We start from the raw sequence: 19,928 nt of genomic DNA on the forward strand, positions 1-19,928 counted from the left end.
TGTCACACCTAGGACTATAACAGGGTTTGAAAAAGAGCTAGATACATGCATGGAGGTTAAGTCCAGGATGGGTAAGGAATGGTGTCCCTAGCCTCTGTTTGTCAGAGGGTGGAGATGGATGGCAGGAGAGAGATCGCTTGATCATTACCTCTTCGGTTCACTCCCTCTGGGGCACCTGGCATTGGCCACTGTCCACAGACAGGGTACTGGGCTGGATGGACCTTTGGCCTGACCCAGTATAGCCATTCTTATGTTCTTAACGACAAGAAGAAAAGAATTCTGTGACAAGAAAATGGATACAAATGAACTTAGGCAACCTTTTTCCACAAAAGCTGTTGCCAATTAAAGCACACCTCAAATTCTGACTTCTGCTTTAAAAAATAGAGCACAAAATGTATGGCTGGCTGATGCACAGAAATAGATTACAGTAGTCTGCACACCAGAACTTATCAAGAGCCTTCTGTCATATGCAGGGCTGACGAACGGCGCCGAAAGCCGCTTGCCAGCCCCGCACTGTGCATGCACAAGACCCGCATTGCGCATGCGCGCGCCACAAATGAACAGGTACCCGGCGGAAATTTACTCGCCACGGGCAAGTAGATTAAATACTTTGTCAAACACTGGTCATATGTATCATTCAGTTACTACAGTGGTCACCAACCAGTAGACTGGGATCTACTGATAAATCTTGGAGCCTCTGACAGGTGATCCTGACTGATTTGCTCAAGAGGCTATCAAGTGCCGATACTTCAGCTGCCCCTCCCAATGCTGCTCATCTCCTGCCCTTTGCCTTGGAGCTCCCTACCAGTGGGAAGTCTCCTGCTTACTGGGCAGGGGAAGAGCACTGATGTCAAGGTGCCCCCTCCCACTCTGTATTCTTTCTCCACAGAGCAGAGAGGAGGCACAACAGGACCAGGGATAGAGCAATTTGCTGACTGCTTTAGGGAGTGGGCCAGGGCAGGGGTGAGATTGCCTTAGCCCCACTGCACCACCACCCAGGAGCCACCAGCAGTGCCCAGCTGGATCCCATATCCTGAACTCCTACCCCAGTCATGAACCCCCGTCCTGCACCAGCCCTTAGCATGCCTGCATCCAAACACCATCACAGAGCCTGCATCTCGAATCCCCTCCTACATTCCAACTGCCTACCCCAAGAGCAGCTCAGAGCCTCTCTCACACTCCAGATCCCTTAATCCAGGGGTTCTCAAACTTTGTGATACTGTGACCCTCCTCTAAGTTGCTTGCAACCCCCCGGGGGATCAGGACCCACAGTTTGAGAAACGCATCCTCAATCCAAGACCAGAGCCTGCGCCCCAACTCTCTGCCCCAGCCTGAAGAAAGTGAGTGAGAATGGGTGGGGTCTTGGAGAAGGGGCAGGAAGGAGGCAGGGAAAGTGTACTTACATTTGAGGTAGATCTTGGATTGCACTTAAATTCAAAAGGTCATTTCATTTCTCCCTTTTATGAATAAAGCTACTCTCTGCCACCTCTTATTACAACCTACCTTCTGCTGGCCAAGCTTAGAGAAATGCTAGCATCCACCAACAAGATTCCTGTGAGTCTCCTGTAATCAATATAGCTCTACAAGTCTTTGCTGTTTTTCTATTAGTTGTGATATAGGTAAAAGAATTTTTTTCTTTTTAAGTAGCACACAGAAATGGCAAATCATCAGGAAGGAAAGTGATTCTGAATGTTTTTATGATAGATGTATTATATATAGCAATGGCAGGATAATGCAGTCTTTTTCCAGATGGCTCACTAGTACAGTCAAACTTCTTGGAAGATGACTCCATTGAAATCTGTGCCAAAGTTGTACACGTCAGATTAAGTAAAATGCATGGAATGTAAAATGCCTATTCATTATTAAATAATCTTCTTCGCACACAAAAAAAAACCCCATTGTTATAGATACAACAGCTTAGGCTTTGTACATTTTTATTTTAAAAGAGAGTGTCCCCCTGCATTTAAAACAAAAATTAAAAGAAAAAGCTAAACTCTTAAGAACAAATAGATTGTTTCAACACCAGAAAAAGCCTATAAAATATCCAAGTCTCACAACAATGTGAAAAAAAATATTAATACTAAGCCTTTCAAAAACAATATCACACAAAGCAAAATTCTGATTGATGTAAGTATATGGTTAGTAAATCAATTTAGATAAATGACAACTTAAATTTTCACTTTAGTGTCTTGCAATCAACACATCAGCTGTTTCACATAATTATAAAAAAACAAGAAACTTGCTAAAAAAACCAACACGTATCACCTTTCAAATCCTGCAGAAGTTAAAATTCTATCACCCCAGACGCAAGCCCTTTATGTCAAAAATATTAACTTCATATTTGTATCATATTTGTATTCATATTTGTATTAGTAGAAGAGTACATCCACCTCATGGCATGAAAATCCCAGAAATTTTCTTAGAATAAGAGCAAGAAAATTGATTGTCAAGGGAAGGGGAAAGAATACAGGTTACATAAGGTTATTAATTGAAAAAATTAAATCCAATTTGTTGATCCTCCCCGGGTTAGTTTTCCACATTGAAAAGTAAGCTTTTGCAACAGGCAGCAACGCCATGATCTCAAGTATTAAAAGACCTATCGAAAAAACAAATATGACCTTTAGTAAAGCAATCAAGTCAAATTTATATATCTCAACAAAAACAATTTGGAAACTTGAGTCAACTGAGTAACAGTTCCTGGCTGGGGAATGGGGTGGTGTGACCAGACAGACTATAACCCCATATCATCCATCTTATTTGCCCCTCTGAAGCACAGGGCAGAGAAGGAGCAATAAAATCAGCATAGTCTATGCTGGCTCATCTGATCCTGAGAAGCTGAAACACAGATATGTGGATAGAGAGCAGCTAAGTCAATAAGCTGGCCTCGAGGCTGCGGCTGGCACCTATGTTGATTCGAACACACACAGTCCCAGGAAGAGGAATTTCCCACTGAGAAAACAATGTCCTGTACTTCAAAATTTAATCACCTCAAATCTCTTACAAGTGTAAATTAAGTTCACAACTCCCTTGTAAGAACTGGTCTCACAGCAGACAGACCAGCATCAATTGGCATTACAGATAAGAAAGAGAAATACGTGACCCCATGATTATAAAAGATGGGCCCAGCACACACTCACTTCTACCCTCTACCTGCTGGTCGGGTTAGGTGTTTGACCTCCCGAGGTTCTATGGGGACGCCCACCTCGTATTTTCGTCTTTCCTAGGAATTGAGGGACCGGCCCTGGCCTGACATGCTGGAGTCGAGAGGCACAGAAGGGGGTAAAAATGGTACCTGGATGTGGTCCTCTGTCTTAAGTGTACACATAGAAAGAGTAAGCTGTTACTTGGTACCATTATTTCTATTTTTCTATCTTTATCTTCTTTGTAACCATTTTTAAGACCTATATTTCGCTAATAGCTAAGAAATAGAGCAATAGCCATTGTAACCATATGATTTATAAGCTTCCTCAAATAAACCTGTAACTGTTTAAGTTTTAACCTGCCTCCTTCAGTTGCTGTAACAGAACCAAGCACAATTTAAAAGAACTTCAGCCGGTCTAAAGGGACAGTGATATAGGAAGAGCTTGGGTGTTTGGATCTGTGTCACTCCCAGGTGACAGGACCCACTGGGGCATCTTTCAGTCTTTCCTCAAGGCTGCCCGCTGCGAAGGAATTATGAAATTCTAGCAGCTGAAATCTAAGATGTAATAAGCTCTTCCTATATAACGGGGCGTCTGTTGGCCTGCTGGCCACCCTCTGCGATGGGACCCCGGTCCTAGCAGTAAAGGCACGGACGTTAAACCTTTTCTCGGAAACATACACACACACACTGCCCTGACCGTCGGCTGACAGGTGGGGGAGGGGAGACACAAGAAAATAGGCAGAAGGGGGAAAAAGTGGTCTTTAACTACTGTTATAGTATAATCTGTGAGTAAAAAGCATATACAAATGACAGGTAACCAAAGTACAGACACTCCAAAGTACCAGCAAACACTGTCAGAAGCATTTTCCAGTAAAATCTGGAGGAAAAATAGTAATTGACAACTGTTACAAAAACATATTACCCTGTAATGAAACATAACATCTATTACATAAAGTATAATCCATACACCAAGTTTGCTTCATGCTTCCTTTTCAAACTTTTTTTTAAAACATCTATAGCCTTTTAGTTGAATGAATTGACAGTTCTGTGGTAAATTACAGTGAATCTAGTTCTTACAATGCTACAGTTTTAAGATTAATAAAACGGAAATCATCATTAGATTTGGAGCCTCTCAAATTAAATGAACAACACACACAGTGACCAAGATTTTTACTTGCAAGTTATGTTATACTCACATACCCATTTCCTCATCTTGAGAGAGCCCGACCAACACTGTATTCATTTCAAAGATATTACAGAGCATGGTGGATCTCTCAATAGATGGTCACCAATAGAAGACTGGTTCTTGCTAGAGTCTTCCCAGTGGGATCTTCCCATCCTATCCATACAAAGGAACCCTTTTATCTTGCTGTTATGACCACCCCAACCACGTTATGCAAATGCACGAAGGTTCCAACCTATTTTTCCTTATCTGCCCTTCCATACAACATATATACTGGGGTGCCCCACTCATCACAGGTTGTCTTCTTGGCTCCCCTTTTTCTTATGTATAAATGTTCCCATGGCAACACCAAACCTGTGATGTTACAATCAGATGTTCTCCCATTTGAATGGGTACACTGAGGTCTAGACCTAATATATTTTCCTGAAACATCAACTATTGGCACACCATTTATAGTACTCTTATTGGCATAGGGTCATTCTTGGGTCACCTACTCATGTCAAATCTCCTTAAGCCTAAGGCCTAACGTGGCTGAGCTGAAATCTTACAGGTCTTAAGACTTGTAGGTTTTGCAGTATTGCTTTACGTTACTTAAATATCTAATAGGGATGTAAAATTTAGATTAACTAATTGAATAGTCGATGGGATTTCTATTGACAATTCAATTAGTCTACAAGGGCACCTCCGACTTTCAACTGCTGGGGCTCAGAGGCAGCGGGATAGGAGGCGTGAGAAGTCGATACTCCAGTCGACTACTCGCTAACATCCCTAGACCCAAGAACATAGCCAATACACACCACACTTTTATACTGTATTCTCAAAAAGAATCCCATGTCTGAGCTCTTTGTTCATACATACTGAATGCTTACAGTAATCTGCCTTCAGTGCAGTTAAGAGAATACCGCCCCAATACCTCCACCCACACTACCTCTTCTAGTTTCTTTCTGCTATAAATAGCAACAAGAAACAAGTGATTTTATGCTGCTACCACTGTTACTGCCTCCTTTTCCTCCTCTTCCATCACCATCTTGAAAGCATTCCAACCAACTTTCACTTCTGTCACCTGGGTTTAACCACTGCCTAACACAGCAATATCCAGTCTATGGCCCTTAAAGGCAAGCATGTTACGTTAAAAAAAATTGATTACTGTTTGAAATGTGTTCTTGGAGCTGGGTCCTTAGAGTCTGAATGTTGAATCTAACCCATTTCAAAGGGGAGGAAATAGAGGGCACAGCTTTGCATGGCCTCTCCCCAAGCAGAACACCAAGTACAGCTCTAATGAAAGTTGGGGATGGTTTAATTGGTTGCTGTCCTTTTCCTGCTTCAGCTGCTTAGCAGCTCCTCTGCTGGCTGCCTATGACATCACAAGGAAGAAGTGCATCTCTCTGGCTGCTCCATTGCTCATTTCCCTTGGTCTCTAGCATATGGAATCACAGCAAGAGCAGGATATAATCTTGAATTTAGCAAGAGCAGAACGTGACCTTGAGTTTAGCAGAGTGTTTAGCAAAAAACTGTTCCCTTCCTTCCCCTACACAGCCTTTAAGGGCAGCCCAGACGGGAGTTAAAAAGAAAGCTAACAATTACCTGCTGTTTTGGCTCAACTGTGTGCTCTGCCAACTATGCAGTTATAGCAGAGCCCGAGCTCCTCCAACATGGACCAGATAACCTCAATCCCCAGAAGAACCCTGACAGCTAGAAATAATCAATGCACACCCCACTCCACGTACTTCCTTTCTCCATCCGCAAGAGGGTACCACAAGGAGGGAGTCACAGAAGCTCGCCTACAATGGAAGAACGTTTAACTGAGAAAATTCAAATAGTTTCCACTCTCTCTCTCTGCTATCTGGGTGATGCAAAACAACCAGAATAGGATTAAGAATCTGCCCTCAAATATTGATTGAATCCCCCCAGTCCTTGGAAATCTTGCACACTAGTCTAACAAATATGTCCCATATTCACCACATGGGCACAATATATCTCAAAAGTAATCTTCACTTATATGACAGATTAGAGGTATCTCGCTTCCTCCTCCCCTCCCACATACACTTTGAAAGCTTTTGATGTACGTCTCCAGTGTTCAGAATTTCTATTTGTATTAGCTATCTCCTGACCAAGTCCAAAAGAAAGAATACTACAATGGGCAATTTATTCATATCAAAGGGTCACTGTTTGCCAGGGCATAGCCTTGCAAAAATATCCCATCACCAGAGTTTTATTTCAATTACATTATTAAATCTATGATCACACTAAAATGCTAAAAACCACTATTCTCAAACCCCAAAATATTCCAAAATATTCTGCATCTTCACTCTTGTGTCCTGTGAGCACACAGGTTTTGGTTCAGTAAGCCATTCGATATCCTAAAGCAGCTCAATGCAAGTATAAAAATCAATGCAACTCAGAGATGCTGTGTTTTTAAACACCTGGGATAGGTTCTGATCTCACTAACCTCAAGTGAGTTACTCTGGATTTACATTTTATATACCCAAGATCATAATCTGGATTCTAGTCCATAAAATACTATTCTTTATCACTCCATTAAACAGGCTTTGGGAAATGTCCTTGCAGTTCTGGGCAGGAAGGAAAAGTTATGCTGCTATATGATTTTTCTTCTTGTGTATGAACCAATGCTAGTTCTTATCCACTCTAAGTTCCTAGATAGGAGACTATTTCCTTATTCTGCTGGGAGTTTTTGAACAACAAGAGGGTTTGACTTTATTTTCTCCTCTTGCAGTTTCAATAAACACAATCCATGAGGAAACCAAAACCAATTTTTAATAATTTAGTCGTCCTGGTATATGGAAAACTTCCTGGAATTCAAAACTTACTGTTTTAGCCAATTAAAGTTTTACAAGACAGGAATTCAGTATTAGCTGATAATGTTACCCAGTTTTTATTGTTTTGTGGTAGCAACACTTCTTTTTGAGATTTCATTTGACGTTCACAATGCTAGCCTGACAACTAACACAACTTACAACACTTGCATTTATTCTCTGCTAAAGCAACATAGGAAATGAAGTGCAAACTGTGCCACTCTATTTTGTTAATGTGCCTGTTTGTGAAACGATTGCCTCTCCATGTAGGAAAGGAATTTAGCCTCCATGTATGTTCTTTGGCTTCTGTGGCCAAAATTGTTAATTTGGATTAATTGTGATGGCATTTCTGTGTCATCTCATTTCACATAAGCTGTCTAACAGAGGTCACATGTTAACAGTTGAACGTGGACCAGATGCAATTCGCGTCCTCAAGGTGAAAGGTTCTGTATCCCATTACCTACCCCCAACAAGTAATGTTTGCATAAAATTTGACATAAATGCTAGCTTAGCCACCAAGGTTTCAAATAAAAAGCTTTACAGCATGTTCAGTGTGACAAATTAAATGGCCCTAGAAACGTTCTCTCATGCAGTCAAACCTAAGTCTCAAATTTATGCTAGACAGCTTTCTATAGCTCTGTCCGTCAGAATTTAAGTGCCTTGCTAACACCCTGAACAGCAGAAAAATCACCTCTTAAGAGCATGACAGCCTCAGGCAAAGGCAGGAAGGCAAATATCTTCATACTGATGTATAGTTTCATCATATTCATCTCAAGAACTAGACAGTTGCCCAAAACCATGACAAGGACAAGAAAAGGCACTCTAAAAAGTATGAAGAAAAGAGTATACAAGTTAGACCAGAAGGCTCTTTCATTAATTCCTTAGTGATTAAACTTTAAACAACAAAGGCTACCTTGACATAGCTTTGATTAACACAATTCTTTGTAGGCAAAATAAAAAAAGTCTCAAATCTTGTGTTAAGTTCGTTAGATCAAGAGCTTCAATATAGGCACTAAACTGAGAAAATAATGTGGCAATTGTATTAATAAATATCAGTTTTAAAGCCACATTTCAGAAACTTCCAGCTGGTAAATCAAATCTTATAACACTCCTCCCTTTGGAAAATAAGGAGTCTTAACTAATCTGTTAAGAAATCTCCCATTTCAAGACTTGAATGGAACATGAAATATTGAATGTGCAAATCAATTAATTTCCAAGAGCTTTGGATAAGATCATGGTCATATGCATCATATATATATGGGTGTAACATAATAAAGACTGCAGAGCATGAATGGAAGTGCAAAAAAGTCCCAAAAAATGTAATGTGCAAATGACAGTTTTCATACCATGCTATATCAAAATAAATTTATACCAGACAACTTAAAGCTTTTAACTCCAAGTCTCTCCTGCACAATTGCTTTTCATATAGAAATAACAATTTGGGGGGTTGTTGTTTTTTGAAGTGCAAGACTCAAAATATTTTTCTATTTGCCTTCTAAACAGAAATAGCTGCATTTCTTTTCTAAGACCTTCCAAAAAAAGTCATTCCTGAGCAAACACACATGCAAATAGTGTCAAATTCCAAAAGATACAATCAACTTAAATTAGGAAATAGTACAGGAATTATAAAGGAGGTAAAGTAGTGCAGTATATAGACCAAGGTTACTTAACACACGGCCCGTTTGTTTGCAGCCCACGGCGTGGTTTGGGTTTATGCAGGGCACAACACATGGCCCGTGGGTGGGATCCTTTGAACATGGCCTCCACTGGGAACACGCTTCACAGCAAAAATCACTATAATGGTCTTCTGATGATATGCATTTTAGTAGTTAAATTCTTGAACCATTATTGCTTATTCAAAGTGCTGTCATACGGGTGGAAATCGGGTAAATATTGCATTTTATTAATATCAGCAGAACTGACTTAAATGGGGCCTGAGTGTTGTGTCGTCTTGCCTTAAACTTTATATTCATGCCCATCAGTGTGAAAAGCTATTTGCATATATATGCAACCATTCTTAAGTTGCGGCCCTCGGCATCTGTTGTATCATTGTGGCCCCTGGGGCTTCCAGAGCCAACCAGTTCTGAAGTCACAGCCACTACAGTAAACACACTGTTATATACATACTGCTATAACAAACTATCCACACTCAACCAGCCAAATAGCCACATTGTTCAAGCCAACTAGCCACACTCAACCAATCAAATAGCTACATGTGGCTAATGCAGAGGTGGGCAATAATTTTTTAATGGGGGAGGGGGCACTTCAAGATTTTGAAAAGTGGTCAAGGGCTGCTCTCTTCCATGATATTAATGGAGGAGGTTTGGGGATCTGTGATGGAGGTTGGATGCAGAGAGCAGCTTGGGGTAAGGCACTGGGTGCAGGAGGCAGAATGGAGTTTGGGAGGGAGTCTGTGTGAAGGAGGCAGTTGTGACTTAGGCCGGGGGACTGGGATGTGATCTTGGGCAGGAGATTGGGGTGCCCGATCTGGGAGGGGGATATGGATGCAAGAGGGAGTCAAAGGGTGTGGGTATGTTGAAAGGGGGCAAAGGGTTGAGGCAGGGAAAGACAGGGGTGCCAGAAGCAGGCTGTGGCCAGAAGACTTACCAAGCAGCAGCCAAACCAGCCTGCCTGCAGAGCTAGGGCTTGCAGAGCTGAAAACATTTGTCAGCCTGCCTGCCTGCTTGGCCATGTGCTTCAGTAAATAACTAGGCCAAGGAGAGGGGGGCATGGTTCTTCTTGGCTGGTATTGTGCAGGGAGTGGAGGCGGCTCCTGAAGCTTTCCCTCTCCCCTCCAGTTTTTAAACAGAAACGGGGCCCGACAGCTGCATTTCTACATAGCACACAGGGCTGTGGGTCTAGCAGGGGAGACTGCCTAGGGCTCCCTGCTATCTCCATGGGCTGGATCCGGCCCACGGGCCGTATTTTGCCAGGCCTGGGCTAGTGGCTAGTGTGTTGGGCTCCACAGGTACAGAAGACTGGATTGGGACTCTGCTGCTGTAAAATGGGGAAAATGATGCTTACATCCTTCGTAAAGCACAGAGATCTACTGGTGGAAAACACTATGGCTAAATTTACCCAGGAACTTTACAGCACTATAACTTTCTGGCTCAGGGGATGTAAAAAAACACAATCACACACCCCATGTGCAGCAAGTTACAGAGCTGTAAAGTGCCAGTGTGAACAGGCTACACCGCTGTTAGCTACTCCGCTCATGGAGGTGATTTACATAAGAGTGCTGGGAGATCTCTCCCCCAGCTCATGTGCTATGGCCACACTTTCGTTTCAAGGGCTGCCATGGCTGTGCTTCACACTTTCAAATATAGAAAAAACATACATAAGATGTAGGTAGTACTCAGGCAACCTTTAACTACAGGGTTCACTATTAGTTCTTCTTGTACAAATTTTCCTACTGTAAGGCTACAATTACTGCTTCGACTGTACTTTTAACTAGGATGACCAGAGGTCCAATTTTTAAAGGGACAGTCCCATATTTAAGTGCTTCTGCAAGTGCCCCAGCTCATTCTTAAAAACAAGTAATTTATCTCACATTTTTTGTCTTCCTCCATATCTGTACAGGTGGGTCCTGCTGCTGGTTGGATCCCCACTCACTAATCGTCCAATGACCAGCTGGCCAATGATCAGGATGTGTTTGCCAGGCTGGTGTCAGGATGAAAACGCAGTGTGCGAGGCCAATCACCCCTCCTGTTCATCTGCCAACAGAGTCCCATTCCAAGGTTCTTGGGCCAGTAGGGTTCTGTCTCCCGTCCCATTTCTGGCTGGCATTGACACTGAGCTGCAATAGGCGGTGAGTGTGGACAGGCACCAGGCAGTGGCCAGTTACGTGTTGTCTCTGCTGCCCAACCACTGGCCCTATACGTGCTTCCTCTCTCACTGTATTCTCCTTGCTTTGCCATTTTGCACCCTTGTCCCCCTCCCCCCACAAGCCTTGCTATTCCTCCATATTCCGTCGTCCTTCCCCCACAGGATTCCCAGTGCTGTGTAGAGAATCAGTCCCTGGTCAGAACACTCATCCCATCAACTATCTTGCTAGCAGGCTCCTTCCTTCCTCCACTGCCTCTGGCTGTGCCAGCACCCTGGGAAAGACCAAGACCTTCTGGTCTAGGACACTGTGTAATAGGAGCCAAACCCTGTCTATGCCAAAGCCTCACACAGCTAGGGGCAATGGGGAAGCTGCTCTGCCCCAAGCTGAAATCTGGAGTGGCAAGGTGGGAGAAGGAAGCCATTTCCAATCTTTTCACAAACCACATGAACAAAGCACTTCTTCACCCATGCCTCCTCTTCCGTAGCCTGGGTCCTGTCCCCAGGGAGCATAATGCTAGGCACTCTCCCCTACTTTACCAGCTCTCTGGCTGGGTTCGGTGAAGTCCCTGTAGCCAGGTTCCCTGGGATTCAGTGCACAACACATTCTGAGGGCTCTTCACTCTTCCTGCCCACACTGTAGCCAGGGAACAAGGGGCGGCTGAGTTATGTCAGTGGCCAGCAGCAGCCAGGAGTTTTTAGCTGCCTTTCAACACATTGTGGGTAGGAAGCGACAAGTGGTTTCCAGCCGCATTGGGGAGGGGAGGAGTTGAGCGCTGCAAAGACAAGATCATGCTTTTCCCTCCTCCTCCCCTGCTTCTGCAAGCAGCCCCTGTTCCTTGTTTTCTGCACCATGCTCAACAGCTGCTGCTGCTGACATTCTGGTGTGAACCCTGGCAGAAATCTGGGGAGGGAGGACATAGGACCCTGCATGCCCTCTCCTATATGCTGTCTCAAGAAGATGCATCACCAAGTACCAGGAGATGCAGGTCAGTCCTGCAAGCCCAGCCAGGCATGGAGGCCAGAGAGCACTGTGCAGGGAGATTCTGGTCAGTCACCTCCCTGTCTGAGTGTGTAGGAGAGAGAGAACATGCTTCCTGTGTGGCAAAAGGGTGTATGAGTCACCCCTCTCCATGGGAACTCTAAAGTCTTAAAGGTAAGGTAATAATTTAATTTTTTATGCATTGGTAAGTATTTCTTTTTAACAGGGACTCGGTCAACTTGAAATTAATTTGAACTTTATACTGCATAGTTGACTGATTGCTATTGAACTAACATGAATACTAGTAATTTTACCAAGTGTTCCATATTCAGCATAGGGAAATATGACCACTCTACTTTAAGGCTGTCTAGTGATTAAAAACATTGATCACGATTAATCACATGCACTGTCCCTCTAAAACACTGCGGCAGCGTTTCAAAGGGACAGTGCTGCGGAAGCCCAGGATCAGCAGGAGTCCCCAGCCAACCCTGGCTCTGTGCAGCACTGCCCCTTGAAAGCGCCATGGAGCCTGGGATCAGCTGGAGACTCCAGCCAATCTCCACAGCTGCACTTCGAAGGGGCAGCCCAGTGCAGCATCAACGCCTGCCATTAACGCGTTAATCTGGTCTTGCGTTAATGGCAGGCATTAAAGCAGGTCAATTGACAGCCCTACTTTTAACCTTTCCTAAAAGCTTGAATCTATTTACATTTACTGTAGAAAAGGAAATGAAATAGCTTGCATGCCGATCAAAACCAAACACCCAAAGTCTTAACCACAGTGGATATGACTAAATGCTTAAAAATTCCAAAGTATTGTCAAGAATACTTTCCATAACAAGCAGCCCACTTACGAGACATGGTGAATTAAGTTTCAGGAAACCTTTGAGTTCTTTTATAAAGACTGAGTCTGTTAATAGTCTCCTGATAATGGTTTTCAGTTACCAATGAGGGTGTATTGAAGGGCATGCTACTTTAGCTTGTATATTTGTAATTGAAGGGAGAGTGTATCTTAAACAGAGCAACATCAGATCACCCACAGCAGCCAAAGAAAAGATCAGGAGAAAAGGTATTTGTGAGCATGCAAGCCATAAAACCTTCTATAATTGATGTTGCAGCAAGGATAAAATGTAACAAGTGTACTGAGGGAGCAGCTGCACATTGAAGTACATTTTTGATCCACATCCTAAACTTTGTAAACCAGAGATAAAATGTAGCCTTTCCTTAGATCTGCCTTGCCAGCAAGGAAACAGATTCTTCACCGGCTGGAGGCAGAAACAACAGGCTGCAGTGAACTATATCGCCTCTTTTTCATGTCATCAATGGATTAAGTTGTACCATTTCCAGCTCCTGCTAGGGTGACACCATCTGAACTGGTGTGAACTAGTAAAGTGAGAACGGTAATATGATTTGTCACAATTCAATTTTAAATCAAAAGGCTTATTTACAATAGCACAAGTGTTAAGTATGCTTTTGTACTATAAAAATAAGTTATGTAATGAGAGAACAGAGAAACAGTTTACTTGCAAATAACATCTGTAGGTTTAATGAGAGGATAACAGGATTTCTCATTTTACAAGTGACAGACTGAATTTATCTTAATATAAATACTTAATTTATGATGGAAAATAGTCATCTAACTATAAAGTGTTCTATAATATTCAGGCAAAAGTGGGGCTCATGCACTCTCTGAAATTAAAAGAGCATTAAATACATCTAGACATAAATTTAAGAACAGACCAATCAAGATAATCAGAAATAAAAGGAGTCTTACCTTTATTGTAAGATTACTATTCATTTATAGAATTTAAACTTACAGAAAGAGGAAAATTTAACTTTCCATATATACGTTCATATATCTGTCTACATGTCTGCCATAGTATTTTCTACATTCCTTTTCTCTGTGTCAGAAAATGCATATTGAGCACAGAACAGAAAGAGCCCTGGAAAGTAGAGAGCCTGACAGCATTTATCAAGGTATCAATAACTCACTCTTTCTACACGCAGCAGAACAACAATAAAAGTGACAGAGAGAAAGGTTCAGATTGCATAACCTTTATAATTTCTAGCATCCTTAAATGTATTCGATTAATTTGTTTCTTTTAAACCAACTCCTCACACTCCCCTGAACAAAGAAAGGGAGTTAAAATAGCTCAAGACAACAGTGAGCATGAAAAGCTTAACGTTAGATTTTGGTTTTGTTTAAACTAGAAGAGTACTATAAAAGAATATAAACTCATAATTAAGTTGCCATATTTTTATTTTAATTCTAGATTATAGAATGCATTTATAGGCAGAAGCATTGAATGTTGCACTTAAGAGTACCTTTGTTAAAAATATCAACTGAATGCAGCCACAAACAAAGACACTCTCCTTTTTTTCCAGTGCTATTACATTGTATTTAACATGTCTGAGAATAGCATTCATTCAACTGTAGCAATACATGCCACAGTTGATTGTACAAAGGACATTCAGCAAGTGTTTAGTGGTAAGCTATCACAGATACAGCAAATGGATTTTCAAGCCTTGCTTGGTGAGCCAAATCAAACTTCAAAATGGAGAGGAAGGAGTAACTAGAAAAATGGCAGTGTCCAGCTGCTCTGCTCTTCTGCAAATAAACTACTAATGGTCCTGGGGGGAAAAGGACATAAGGCAAATGGATTATACTTGAGCTTCTGCTCTAAGGCATTACCAGTATTTTAAAAAAATTATTTCCCAGGACCCCAATAACACTGTAAAACACCACTTAAAAGTTCAACTATTTCTGCAGATGTGAGCACTTAAGTTATTCTATTTGCATAGGCATTTCTTAAAGAGATCACAATTACTATGTATATGTAATTCGATACAAAATAAATCTAAGTTAAGCAAATGTGAAAGTGCATAGTCAAGAGATGCCAAAGCTAAAGTTGCATGGGAACGAGCTACAACTTCAGCTACACAACTATTCCAACTTTCAATCTGAGTGAATATTATAAAAAAAAGTTGCCCTAAATTTCCCCATACTCAATGCAATTCAACTATTTTTGCTCAGACTTCTATTAAACATTATTAATTTTTGGGAAGAAACAAAACCTAGATAATTTAATTCCAAAAGGTGTATGTAGTGTGAAGCTATAATCAAGGAAGGAGTAGCTAGAATGGAAATGCTTATGCAACCTTAGCTGAACTCTCTACCCGTGTCTACATTACATAAACTACATTAACAGCATTTCCTCAGAGTTGTTGAATGCTTTGTAGTAACTGAACATTATTTGAATAGTCCATGTAACTTTTACCCTATCTTTTCACAATTTGTGCTGCTACTATGGTTGAAAAATCGTGAGTTTTCCAGAGCATTTTGAATGGCAGTCATTCAGTAATCAAATCAAGAGGGGAAATATTTATAATCAGAAATATAAATATTAAAGAAATGTTATAGTCCTGAATTGTGTGGAAACAGAGGGGAGCAAAGAACATGGGATACAAGTTAAAGCAAAAAAAGCCTGTGTGTGTGTTTTCTGCTGCCACCTGCTGGGCACAATCAGATCACTTTAAATACAAACAACTAAAGTTTATATTATTTTTACAGTCTTCACAAAAATTCAAAGTTGACAATTTGTCACAAAATTAAAAATGGTAAAAAATGTGAAATTCAAATTTAACACCAGGCTTTTTTAAATTCCTGTACAAAAAGCAGAGATGAGTACACATAACCAAACCTACTGAAATAGGATTGACAGTGAAGACAACAGTCAGGAATGGTGCTTGGTAAAGAACTAGTTGGCCTGCTCTTGGGCTAAGACCACCACAGACCAGAGCACAGAAAGTGGAAGTGAAAGGAAGCATAAAAGACTTGCCTTCAGAGTTCTCCTGCTGTTTTCTTTTGATATGTGATATCTTTGTCACCTAAATTCTTGGGTTTCCTTCAATACTCTTACCAGTCTAGTTACCAGGGCAGGTGCCTTTGTTTCAGCTGCCTGTATAAACAAGCAGGACAGCCAGTGCCTGCTTACCTCCTTCGGTCTGAAGCATTTAGAAATGGGAAAAGTGGGAAGGAGAGGACAAAACTCAAGAACTTCTAGATCTCTTCCCAAAACTCAAGAGAAAGCCAGACTATAATTGGTAATGTTTTCTCACAGGGACTATTGCTTACATTTTTATCCTCTTTGCTTCCCCATTTTAATAGCTCTCTCTCAAGGCAAACATGCAGGCACCACTGACAGATGTGGCTAAATAAATAAGCCTGGTTCTGCTTTAGAGCATGAGTTATGGTATATATAGTGTAAGATTTTGAGGTAGAAGCAACAGGTTTTAAGTCGGGAAACGTTTCTGCCTAATTTCCCACTCTAACATAGAAAAGAAAAACATATCAGTGTCTGGGTATATGTTTAGCATTTTGTGAAGTAGTCCAGGTCATCATAAAGAAAAGGTATAAATGTTCACCATTTAGAAGCCTTAGCATGCACTGACGAGAAAATGTATAGGTTGCACCATGATTCAACAGGTGACTAGAAGAGTAACAAAAATATAATGCATTAAACCACCTTTTTAGTGACATTTAATATTAAGGTTACCTTTATAAATAGTTTATAAAGGTAATAAATGATTAATAGATTTAACACATGACCAATCTGTGTATAGTTATGAATTCCTTTAGGCTGCTTGCAATCTTGGCTTATAAACTTGTAATCTTGGTTTATAAACATCTATAATGGCTTTTTCTGTTATGCTTACCATCATCGTAACATATACCACAGGTCTGTAACAAGCTTATAACATCTTTTAATTGTTTAAGAACTCTTTATATAAAAGGTGTATTAATAAATGGTTTACCAAGTATCACCACCTTTTTATTTGTTATAAGTATTTATATGTGCAAATGTCTCTTCATTCACCCAGCTCTACATCGCTGCCTAAAAAAACCTAATCTCAGCTTTCTTACAATAGATATTCCAGAGCTTTGAAACTGATTTTATTGAAGTATATATTTGAATGAGTTATCTTTGGATTACTAGAAAAAAAATTGTAAGCAAAGACCCAATAATCAGAAGTGAATAGAATTTAAGAGATACGTAAGATTCTCGTCAGATTCCCTGTTGCTCCCTAAAAGTTACAGGCCACTGTAGCCAAGAAATTCCTAACAGTCTTGTAAATTTCAGTCTGCTAATTGTGGAACAGAAGAATTTACAAGGGTGAACCAGGGCATTCAAAAATCAGATCAAGGAATATAAAGCAAATACAGAGTACCTTGAAGCTCAGCCCTCCTCTAGTAGCCATAAAAGGTGAGTGAAGATTGAAAGCAAATGGAAGGAAAGAGAAGGGAAAAAATAAACTATAAACTGAGGTCAAAACAAAAGCGCAGCGGGCCCATTACAATAAAGGACAAGTTGCCTCTTGTAATGCCTTATGAAATATGCATGACAGGAAAGAGGTGATTGTGCTTTAAGCAGTAGTTCTCAAACTTTTTCATACCATGGACTAGCAAACTCATCAAAAACTTTTGGCAGACCGGTATAGAAACGTTTGCATATTCATTATGGTAATTGATTTATTTGCATACTCATGGAATCACTGTGGTAATTAGTTTTAAGCCATCACATGTTATTTTACATTGCATCTAGATGCACACAATACATGTTATTGTAATGGATTTTTTTATTATATTATCTCCCTCCAAAAGTATTCGCTTTCCACCTTGAAAAAAAATCAACACATTGCTAGCTACCCAAAGTATTTTCTTAAAGCAGCCCAACAAAACATGATGCTGATGCTGGAGAGAGGGAAGGGGAAGGAGGCAAAGAACAGAAGGCTGCCTGGCAAGCTGCTGAAGCTTGTTTTTAAAGCAGCCCAACAAAACATTGTTACTCCCATCCCAGCTGCGTCCTTATTCCCTCCGTCTCTCCCTCCTCACGTCCCCTTCCCAACTAGCATGCTCTTGTCTGGACTCAGGGAGCTTCTACTGCTGAGGGAGTGCCCATCAACCGCCAGAAAACTCTCTGTAGGCAGGGCTCAATTAGCAGCTTTGCGGGCATGCAGCCACACCGCTAACAGGGAATGTTGCCAAACCAATCATCAGGACATAGGGGCGTGGCCTGGCAGTGTGCCGTAACCCAGCAGCCAGCCGTTTGCGGCCCAGCACCAATCTGCAGACCAGTGGTTGGGAACCACTGGCTTAAAGCACTAGACTTAGACTGAGGACTTGAGCAAAGGAAAAAAACACCTTCAGAAACAGACTGCAGGGTGAAATTGCAGAGCTGGAATTCATATGCGAACTAGACACTATCAGACTAACTACAAAAAGTAATTTCCCCCCCTTTTGGTATTCTTACCTTCAAATCAACTGTTAGCAATGGGCCAAATCTGCCCCAATTGAATTGGCCTTGCTAGCACTGGTCCTGCCCATATTAATGTAGCACTCCCATCTTTGCATGCATGTACATATCCCTGACAAACTCAAGTTTCCACTTCACCCCATATTAGGAAATGGGCTCCAGCCCATGAAAGCTTGTGTCCAAGTAAACTTTAGTCTTTAAGATGGAAAAGGACTTTGTTTTTGCAGCAACAGGCTAACACCACTATCCCTCAGACTTCAGTTCATTATCATCCAACATTACTCTTCACTTCTTCAAGAAAAACATATCTGTCAGAAGTACTGTAATTATAATCTAGTTTGTATCTGAATCACAATGTACATGAAACCCATAAAAATTGTAGTGATTAGAAAAAGCAGTCTTTGCTTCTAGATAATATTTATAGGACCAAGCATTCAGACAGTCTCTGAGACACAATAAAAAGAATTATCATCAGATAATAAACATTGATCATTTGCATCTTTATTGCCATCTCAATAACAAATACCAGCTATATAATTACAACTGAAGTATATCATTAGAAAAAGTAGTATCAAAATTAGCTGGCATTTTGTGGTCTATACAAATATTAATTTGTAGTTCCTTCTGTTCAGCTTATCACAACATTCAAAGAATGGGTCACATTTGTATACACACCCATTATTGATTATGCAGGCAGTCCCCGACTTACGAACGGGGCTCTCTCGCCCCGGAGGTCGAGGTGGCGGATTGCTACCTGTGACCTCCGGGGCGAGAAAGCCCCGTTCGTAAGCTGCTCCGGTGCCCCTGGTCTGCTGGAGACCGTCTCCAGCAGACCAGGGGCACCGGGCGGGTTCCCGCGCTTCTGAGGCTTTACAAAGCCTCAGAAGCGCGGGGAACCGCCGCTGCTGCCGCTTCAGTCCGGGTGCCTATGGTCTGCTGGGGACCATCCCCAGCAGACCACAGGCACCGGGACTGAAGCTGCAGCCACGGTGGGGTCACGTGCCTCTGAGACTTTGTCAGAGCAAAGCCTCAGAGGCGCGGCACCCCGCTGCCGCTGTGGCTCTGCTCCCTGTGTCCCTGGTCTGCCGTGTCCCTGGTCTGCCCCACCCCCAGCAGACCAGGCTTTTGTTTTGGACTCTGGGGCAGAGCAGCTGGGGCGCTGCCAATTGGTCCTGCAGCGCCGCTCTGGGCACTACTGGACCAACCCGGCAGCACCCCAGCTGCTCTGCCCCAGGTCCTGATTCAGCCGCTGCTGGTCAGTTTCAGCAGCGGCTGAATCAGGACACCTGGGGCAGAGCAGATGGGGTGCTGCCGGGTTGGTCCAGTAGCACCGAGGAGCGGCGCTACTGGAGCAACCCAGCAGCACCCCAGCTGCTCTGCCCCAGGCGTCCCCAAGTCAGCTGCTGCTGAAACTGACCAGCGCTGACGACAGGAAGCCCGAGGAAGAGTTGCTCTGCCCCGGGCTTCCTGGAATCAGCTGCTGATCAGTTTCAGCAGCAGCTGACTTGGGGACGCCTGGGGTTCTTAAGTTGATTCTGTATGTAAGTCAGAACTGGCGGTCAGTTTCAGCAGCGGCTGAATCTGGACGCCAGTTCCGACTTACATACAGATTCAACTTAAGAACAAACCTACAGTGCCTATCTTGTACGTAACCCGGGGACTGCCTGTAGAGAAC

General features: G+C 42.1%; 1 protein-coding gene across 7 annotated transcripts in view; it reads right to left on the reverse strand.

Annotated features, from left to right (window-relative positions):
* PTPRK (protein tyrosine phosphatase receptor type K) overlaps window positions 1–19,928 on the reverse strand; it is a 584,676-nt gene that overhangs the window by 533,744 nt on the left and 31,004 nt on the right. The window lies entirely within an intron of this gene.

This window comes from Pelodiscus sinensis, chromosome 3, assembly GCF_049634645.1.
Source record: "Pelodiscus sinensis isolate JC-2024 chromosome 3, ASM4963464v1, whole genome shotgun sequence".
In the NCBI taxonomy this organism is placed as follows: Eukaryota; Metazoa; Chordata; order Testudines; family Trionychidae; genus Pelodiscus; species Pelodiscus sinensis.